The 9,706-nt window shown below is 35.0% G+C and overlaps 1 long non-coding RNA gene across 5 annotated transcripts in view; it reads left to right on the top strand.

Annotated features, from left to right (window-relative positions):
- Positions 1-9,494, top strand: part of LOC127850959 (uncharacterized) — a 59,184-nt gene extending 49,690 nt beyond the window's left edge. For all 5 annotated transcript variants that reach the window (XR_008035598.1, XR_008035597.1, XR_008035599.1 and 2 more), the window contains one exon: positions 6,395-9,494. This is a non-coding gene — a long non-coding RNA (uncharacterized LOC127850959). The remainder of the gene's footprint in view (positions 1-6,394) is intronic.
- Positions 9,495-9,706: the final 212 nt, after the last annotated feature.

The raw sequence follows: 9,706 nt of genomic DNA on the forward strand, positions 1-9,706 counted from the left end.
GCACATGCACTAAACCATGGCAGATTTGCAAAGCCTCTGACAAAGCAATAGAAGGTTTACGTGGGTAATGTCTTTGACATATCTTTCTTTTCTTTTTTATTTGAGACATCTTCAGAAACAACGATAATTATTTGTAATAATGGTTGAGTGTATGAGTGCACATTTGTGTGTCTGTTATTGTATGTATGTGTGTGTTCGGGTTTGTACAGACAGTAACTACATCATTCAGCATGCAATTTTAAAATTAATAATTACAAAAGACCATCATTAGGAGGCGGTGTTTAACATGTAACACCTGTATACCTTACTTAAAGGTCAAGGGCACACTTACAGGTCGAAGGTAAAATTTGTCCAAACTGTTACTTTGTCATTAATAACTGACAACAAATGTTCACCAGTTTGTGTTAAGACCCATGTTCCCGGCTCAAAGTCAGACTAAAAGGTCAATGGTCAATCCAAACTGATACTTCAATAGTAATTATGCACTTTTTAAATAACTTGCCAAATGTGTTTAACAGTTACATGTAGAAACCTCTTTCATGTTCCCTTAAAGGTTAAGGTAACACTTAGATGTCAGTTGTCATATTTGAGCATTATACAGCTTGGCGAAACTTAAAAATGGTCACGCATAAGGCATGTCTCCCTAATAATAATTACGGCGTATTATTTTCAGGTTTGCAGAAATTATATATTTTGATGTCAGATAGATCATGTGTTATTGCTAATTTAAACAAATTCATTTCAACATGCAATTTCAGCTAAGTAACCAGTTTATGTGATTTGCATAATAATAGCGTGTTCATGTCAACTTGTCAGTGTTATAGTTTATTGTACGTGTATTTCATATTCCTTTTTATTCACTAATTTGAGAAATGGCTGAAATAAGGAAACATCAGACTTAATCCAAAGCATAAAGTTGTCCACCAAAAATGGACTTTATACAATTTTACATTTATGCTAACTTAATGGCAGTAATAAAAAGCTTGATGGGACAGTCAAGGTCACAAAGATGGCTTGGGACAGCTCTGGTTTGTTTACACCCCTTTTCAGTGTTTACATCCTGTATGCCAAGTAATAATTACTCTACCTTATTAGTGCACATAGCTTTTTAAAGGGGTTTATGGAAAGGGGTTTTATCCTCTGTATAACACTTGCTTTTTTCTTAATATTTTGTTATGTATTTCATTTTCATTTTATGTGATTCAATTGAAAGATGGAATTAACAAATTCCAAAGCAGGGTATTTATCATACAAAGAAACATGATATTCCCGTGGTAACTAAATTTACATTTATAATGATATAAAAATTTAACATTTCGTAACCATATCAGCTATAATCTCTTTTCAGTTGAATAAAACTTTACTGCCATGTCATGTGGTGAATTAAAAAATAACATTTTTTTGGTGTTAATATGATACCATTAACAACTCTGTCATATAATTTTGATATCACATACCACATCAATTATGTTAATTCGTTTAGGATAGGTGGATTTATTTCAGTTGGATAGCATATATGCAGGTGTTCAGTAGCCTGGTAGGCGCCTTGTATATCATTAAAAGCGGGATAGCATCTTAAAATGTCACATTCAAATGTAATATCACTTTTCACATAGTTTATAGTCACAATGAAACATGTTTGTCTATATTTGTGTATTTGGTATTGCAGGGTATGTTTGTATCACCTGTAGTGATAGCTCTATTCTGTTTACCCTCTGTATACAAAAAACGATCTTGATGAGAAAAGACAGAAACAAACATGTACCGGTATTATTTCTGTAATGCCTTTCTATAATGGACAAAGAAATCTTGATATAATACTCTTAATTTTCTTTTTTGTTTGTATTCAGTGTACTTATTGCAAATGCTAAACCAGGAAATATGAATAAAAGTATGTTTTCATATAACCTTGAAACCTGTGTTGAAAAAGCGAATGTTTTTTTTTAATTTAGGACAATTTTTTGGTCTGTGTAGCCCTTATTTCACTAAAATGGACATGTTTTATTTTCAATAATCAGATTTTTCTTGTGATCAGATGGCATCGAAGAGTCGAAAAATTGTTAATAGGTCAAACTAAGGATATCTGAGCTGAGATTCAATTTGTTAACTTATAATATGATTTGAAAAAATCTCAACAAGATGCTATGCAAACTATGTGTAATTTACTGATATTTTAGTCATAAAGCACAGTGTATTAGAATTTATCATACCACCACATTGATATCTGCCTGATAAAACGTTGCATGATATATTTTTAGCTCACTTGAGACTAGACGCACATGAGGACGCTCCAACCCAACCCTCAAACCATAATCTGGGACAAGACTATACGCACATGAGGACGCTCCAACCCAACCCTCAAACCATAATCTGGGACAAGACTAGACGCACATGAGGACGCTCCAACCCAACCCTCAAACCATAATCTGGGACAAGACTATACTCACATGAGGACGCTCCAACCCGACCCTCAAACCATAATCTGGGACAAGACTAGACACACATGAGGACGCTCCAACCCGACCCTCAAACCATAATCTGGGACAAGACTATACTCACATGAGGACGCTCCAACCCAACCCTCAAACCATAATCTGGGACAAGACTATACGCACATGAGGACGCTCCAACCCAACCCTCAAACCATAATCTGCGACAAGACTATACGCACATGAGGACGCTCCAACCCAACACTCAAACCATAATCTGGGACAAGACTATACGCACATGAGGACGCTCCAACCCAACCTTCAAACCATAATCTGGGACAAGACTATATGCACATGAGGAGGCTCCAACCCAACCCTCAAACCATAATCTGGGACAAGACTATACGCACATGCTCTGGGACAAGACTATATGCACATACTCAAAGCCCAGTTTTCCCAAAACGCGACTCAAATTTTAATGCTTCTCTTACTACATAGAAACCATACAGTGTGAACTTCATTTCAATTTGTAACCCTGATATAGTGATCAGTTATCTCAGCAGTCTCAAACATCTCACTTTTCATTATTCCCCTCAAAATCAGCATTCATATTGGCCGTAAAGAATGTCATAGTGGTATAAAATTGCATAAGCTAAAATTCACCAATCCATACAACTCCATCATCAGACATTCAGTTGCAACCATCCGTTATATATATGAAATTTATTCAACTTTTAATTTATTCAACGTTTTCAAATAAATGAAATTCTTAACATATCATATCTTATTATCCATTCATTTGTAGCCGACCGTCAAATATATATCATACATCAAAACATGATACAATATATATCAAATTTAAAACGCATTTCTACCGAACAAATGTTAAAACATATTCTAGGTCAATCACATTAAATTAAATATAGACCCTACAAACACATAACTTTTGTTTATTATAATTTCTCAAATATCAAACATATTTTTTATAGGTCAATGACACAAAATTTTAACCCATTTATGCCTAGCGTCCTGAAAAAAAGGACTTTGCAAACAGCGTAGACCCAGATGAGACGCCGCATGATGCGGCATCTCATCTGGGTCTGCGCTGTTTGCTTTAAGGAATTTCTGTAAGAAATATTCTAAATATAGAAATAAATATACTAGACATCCCTAATTTTGGAAATAAATTGATCCAATCTAGAAGGATGGGAGAGTCCACTTGGCATAAATGGGTTAATGACTATTTGATTGAGAACATTACATCAACAAATAGCCTTCATCAGCTAACCAAACTGATGCGCTACCCTGTCTAATTGGGGATTAGCATGTGAGAGCATCATATGTCAGCGCTAATTAGATAATTAATCTATTTCCAACCGTAATTAATTTATGTATGAAAGGTCTTGTATTAGCAAGGTGTCCCATCAAGCAAATGACACACATAAGATCAACCCTTTGCATGCTGGGAAATTTGTCGTCTGCTAAAATGTTGTCTGCTTAATTTCTTAAATTAGCATTTTCTTCGATTTTTTTTCAAAAAATACTATCAAAATAGCAAACAGTTTGGATCCTGGTGAGACGCCACGTTCTGTGGCGTCTCATCTGGATCCAAACTGTTTGCAAAGGCCTTCAAAATTTGGTTCCAGCACTGAAAGAGTCAAACAAACCATCAACCACCTTTTCAAAGGTGTATCATGACCCAGCAGAGGTTTGTATAACCCAGCTATGCAGGTTTATGACAATAATACAATGACCCTGTCACAATTTCCATTGAAGTATTGCATTATTGACTCTATCATTACTTTGTATAATGATTGGGTTATGATAGTATAGGTATTGATGTTTGTGTTAATTTGTATGGTATGCCGGTAGTGTAAATGTTGTAGTTTACATTAATCCTTTGCCAGTTTGTTTTCTGTTTTCTTTGGTTGGATTCTTATTGAATGACACTTAATTGTGTGTATTCTTTTACTTGATTTCTCATTATTTGGCAAGATTGTATTTCTTATTCTGTGACTGGATTCTTTATTCTTTGACTTGATTTCTCATACAATTTAGCAATTTTGACTGTATTCTGTATTTCATATTCTGTGACTCCTAGCTGGTTTTATTATTCTTTGACTTGATTTCTTATTAAGTGGATTCATGGATTGGATTCCCTATTCTTTCAATGGAATCTAAAATCCGTCCTTTTTGTCTGAATTCCCATATTATTTGACTGGATTATGTATTATTATATGTTTTTTTACTGTCTTACTGAATTTCTTGTTTATGCTATATACTTTATTAATGTACATAGCCGGATTCCTCATTTGTTTTCTTAAATCTGTAAGCTTAGTAGTCTTTGGCTTCATTTCTTATCCTTTGGGTTAATTCTTAGATCATTTTGCTAATTTTATTCTTTGGATTAATTACAATTTGTTTGTCTGGATTCTGTGTTGGCTTCATTTATCTATCACCTTCCATTCTTTGACTTGATAGGTTTCTATGTCTATACTGCACTCTTGGGATGTATTGATATGGCTTGGTTATGTCATCAGCAAACTTAAGATTTGTTTGAACTGGGGTAACATAAACATTTAGTGCCTGTTGATGTTAAAGAAGGATGTCTAATGCTTTATCCTGGCAACTATCAACCAACCACATGCTGTTGTTTCAATCGCTTACTTTCATTTTATGAAAGTCCAATGTTTACTTCATGCATTTACTTCATGTGTGTTGTAAAGTACATTTTTAAAGTACATTTCTTTTAGGATGGAGATAAATTATTTTACCCTTTCCCACTCAGAAGCAAAGTGAAAATAGCTGTGTGCAAACAGCATAAACCAGAACAGCTTGCGAGTAACTCGAGTCACTTGCGGACTGTTCAGGTTTTATGCTGTTTGCTGCTCATCAGTATCTAAGGGATGGAAATGAAGCCTTTAAAACATGAATTCAAAGGTAAAAAATGGCCATAAATGAGCTTGTCCGGGCCATAACTATGTTGTTCATTGTGAGATTTTAAAATCATTTGGAACATTTGTTCACCATTATTGGACGGTGTGTCGCGCGAAAGAATTACGTCGATATCTGCAACGTCAAGTTCACACTGTGAGTTCAAAGGTCAAAAATGGCCATAAATGATCTTGTCCGGGCCATTACTATGTCATTTATTGTGAGATTTTAAAAAAACCTGGTACATTTGTTCACAGTCATTGGACGATGTGTCATGCGAAAGAATTATGTCGATAACTCCAAGGTCTAGGTCACACTTGGAGTTCACAAGTAAAAAAATGGCCATAAATTTGGACGGCATGTCATGCGAAAGAATTCAAGATTTCAAAAGTCGAAATGGCCATAAATGATAATGGAATTATAATTCTAAAAAATCGCCATAAATTTAATTCTCTTGTTTTGTAAAGACAGCATGCAAAATAGTCTGTGTCAATGCGGCACGTGGGGGTATACATCACGTCTGTGACAAAGCTCTAGTTTGCTTAGTAAAGATCTTCATTAACTTTTATTCAACAAAATAATGGGAGAATGTAGAATATAATCATCGTACCTTTCTGTTGGTGCATTGGTTTTTAGAGCCTTGCATTTTCCTTTAATTTATAAAGGTCATGATATTTCAAACTGTGTTATAGAGTCCCACTTTTGTCAAATAACCCTGAAAATTAGGTTAAACAAGAAGATTACTCATATTTTAATTTATTAATGTGTCATATAATGAAATACAGCATTCTCTTTGCTCCATTATATTATTTTGTATAAAAAGTTGTTTTTTTGTGTCTTAATGTGATTGTATATTTATGATGCATAAAACATGAATACTTTTCACTGTCAAACTATCGTTCTTGCAATTTTATTTTCAGAAATAGTATTTTTTGTGAACACTGAATCTAGTGAATATAATGCTTTTCTTATTGCAAACAAATGTTGTTGTTTTTTACGTTATGTATGAATGACTTTTACTTTATTTCCAGACTGCCGAATGTTTGGTCAGGCAAAAGCATCCCACAATGTTGCGACAGGCCCATGTTTCAGTTTATCGAGACTAGTCGTGAAACACAGACTTCTGATTCATGGAGTGCGGCAAACATATCTGTGCGACTCGTTCACTCCACTGTAAAGACCCGCACGGCATTAAAATGGATATCATCCGACGTTTGCAAACGATGGCTGCATGAGGTCTGCGTCTCACAACCTACATCCCAAGATAGCTTTGTGTGTGATGTTTGTATTGCACAATATAGTTGATGTATTGAAACCAGGCTTTAAAAATAAATCAAGGTCAACTACAATTTAAAATTAAAACTAGAAATGGCGCGGCAGAGGCCGACGAGTATCCCCACGCCGCATGTTTGACCCAGGGGCGCCCTAGGTTTGGTAATGGGGCCATGCATAGTCGAGGCTTTGTTGATTCTGGTGGCGGTGAAAATGTTAAAATCGAAGTCCTTAATACAAGAGTAAAATTCACTTGGATTTAGGTCCTCATCCTGCTCTCCTAACAAATCTAATACTGAATCAACTTCACTGACGTCCATTATGTACATATCATCCTCATTGGAATGAGATGGCTGAACTTGCTCTGTTATAGCCAATCTTCATGCTTCTGCTTTGGAAAAGTTATGTTTTGAGGTTAAATGGTTGACTAAATAGTAGTGTCTCAGAAATTTTATATCGCAATCTTGTACACAACAATGAAAATGTTAAATTTCATGTCTGTCATTGATGTGCCTGTTCAAGAGTCCTTTTTGCTTTAAATTGTTTGTCACATTTTTCACACTTGAACATTTTGAAAGATTTTCATAATGAGTCTAAAAGTGTGATTGAACAAATTGAAAGTTTAGCCCTTTTATAGATTCTTGAGGCGCTATTCCATGAGTTTCTCATGCTTTTTATGCTTGACTGCATTCTATCTCTTCTCTAAAATACAGGTGTCCCTTTGCACCAATATTTTATAATCCCTTGTATACACATTAGATGGATGAGCTAAACCATTTCACAGATGAATAAACACAAATAATTGACTACTAAATACATCTCTGCGCCACTACTGTGTAACTCTATATATGTTTTCAATACACAAGCTTCATTGTTGAATAATTCCTTTGTCTGATGAAAATGCTTGCACTTCTTCTGATTGGGTAGATAACCACTTAATAGATTTCAAAATTTAAACGCGGACCTTAAGTTCAAGGTCAAGGTCACAGGGGTCAAAACTTTTTAATGCGCATGGAAAGGTCTTGTCCAGATACACATGCATACCAAATATGAAAGCAATATCTGAAGGTACACAGTAGGTATGAGCCTTTTTCGAATCGTGTTTGCAGATTTCGAAACCTAAACGCTGGCCTAAAGTTCAAGGTCAAGGTCACAGGGGTCAAAAATTGTATGCGCATGGTAAGGTGTTGTTCAGATACACATGCATACCAAATATTATACCAATATCTGAAGGGACACAGTAGTTATGAGCCTTTTTTCGAATCGCGGTCGCAGATTCAGAAACCTGAACGCTGACCTCAAGTTCAAGGTCAAGGTAGCATGTACAAAATTGTATGCGCATGAAAAGATGTTGTCTAGATACACATACATACCAAATATGACAGCAATATCTGAAGGGACACAGTAGTTATGAGCCTTTTTCGAATCGCGGTCACAGATTTCAAAACCTTAAAACTGGCCCAAAGTTCAAAGTCAAGGTCACAGGGATAAAAATTTTCATGCGCATGGAAAGGTGTTGTCCAGATACACATGCATACCAAATATAAAAGCAATATCTGAAGGGACACAGTAGTTATGAGCCTTTTTCTTAATCGCGGTCGCAGATTTCGAAACCTGAAAACTGACCCCATGTTCAAGGTCATAGGGGTAAAAAAATTGTGTGCGCATGGATAGGTGTTGTCTAGATATACATACATACCAAATATGAAAGCAATATCTGAAGGGACACAGTAGTTATGAGCCTTTTTCGAATCGCGGTCACAGATTTCGAAACCTTAAAACTGACCCAAAGTTGAAGGTCAAGGGTAAAAAATTGTATGCGAATGGATAGGTGGTGTCTAGATACACATGCATACCAAATATGAAAGCAATATCTGAAGGGACACAGTAGTTATGAGCCTTTTTCGAATCGGGGTCGCAGGAAAATCACTGACCCGGCCCCACCCTGACCCCAATAACTTTTGGCCAAGGGGTCAGATCAAAATTCCGTTGCTGTCACCGTCGTATATATGCTCATAGCTACCATGTGTGTAAGTTTCAAGGTTCTAGTGCTAATAGTGTAGGAGATAATAGTGTCCAGGACGGACAGATAGACAGACGGCGGAGCTAAACACAATATCCCCACGCTTTTAAAAAAACATGGGGATAAAAAAAAAGGGTAAAGATGAGTACTAAAATTTTGTGTGTACATGGTTTACCTGCATAAACAGTTTGAAATTGCATATATATTTAAATTTTAGAACAACAAAGTAAATGTTGAAAATGGTTCATGATAGTTCTTTGTATATTGTTAAATCACTCATTTTAGGGCAATTATAATTTTTTGTTTAAAAAGGCAATCTTACTCAACATCTGCGGATTTAAGGTGATACATGTATTGATACTGATTTTAAGTTGATGCCATGTTTTATACAGATAACTTGAATGTACCGATAGTTTTCAATTCATTGCTTTGTAACTGAAATAATGAATTTTTTACCACCTTCCTGTTACTTTTAATTTAGTGTTTTGTGGAAAATGAGATTTTCATGTTAAAAAGTATGCATTATTCAAGATAGATTAAATCAAAGACAACTGTTGATACCTGCACATGGATATTTCATTCCTTATGTGTGTAATTTCCTATCCTTGACATGCATAAGTAATCATGTAAGAAACAATTTGTTTGCAGCTGGTTGTTACTGCATGTGTAATTTCTATTCAAAATGATGGTTTTAATAACATGTGATTCAATGAGAAATGCATTTCTCAACTGAAACATTTCTTAATTTATATATAAATCATATTTACTATATCATGTGCTCATGCATACATGTTGCTTATTGTTGATGTCTTAATAAACCAAGAGTATATTATCAATATGTGTTGTTGCTCGAAAATATGTTTTTGTAGCAGGAAGTGCTTTGGGCTAGATTAATCTGAGAACTCAACAAAATATTAATAAAATCCTTCTGTGCCTTTTAGTTCTGAAAACAGAAGAAGCCAGTTGATATTACACATCTCCTAAACAAGTACAGCACAATGAACTTTAAGGTCCTAAAATCATAAATTTTATAAAATCTTTATATCCA

The sequence above is a fragment of the Dreissena polymorpha genome, chromosome 11 (genome assembly GCF_020536995.1).
Source record: "Dreissena polymorpha isolate Duluth1 chromosome 11, UMN_Dpol_1.0, whole genome shotgun sequence".
Taxonomy (NCBI): Eukaryota; Metazoa; Mollusca; class Bivalvia; order Myida; family Dreissenidae; genus Dreissena; species Dreissena polymorpha.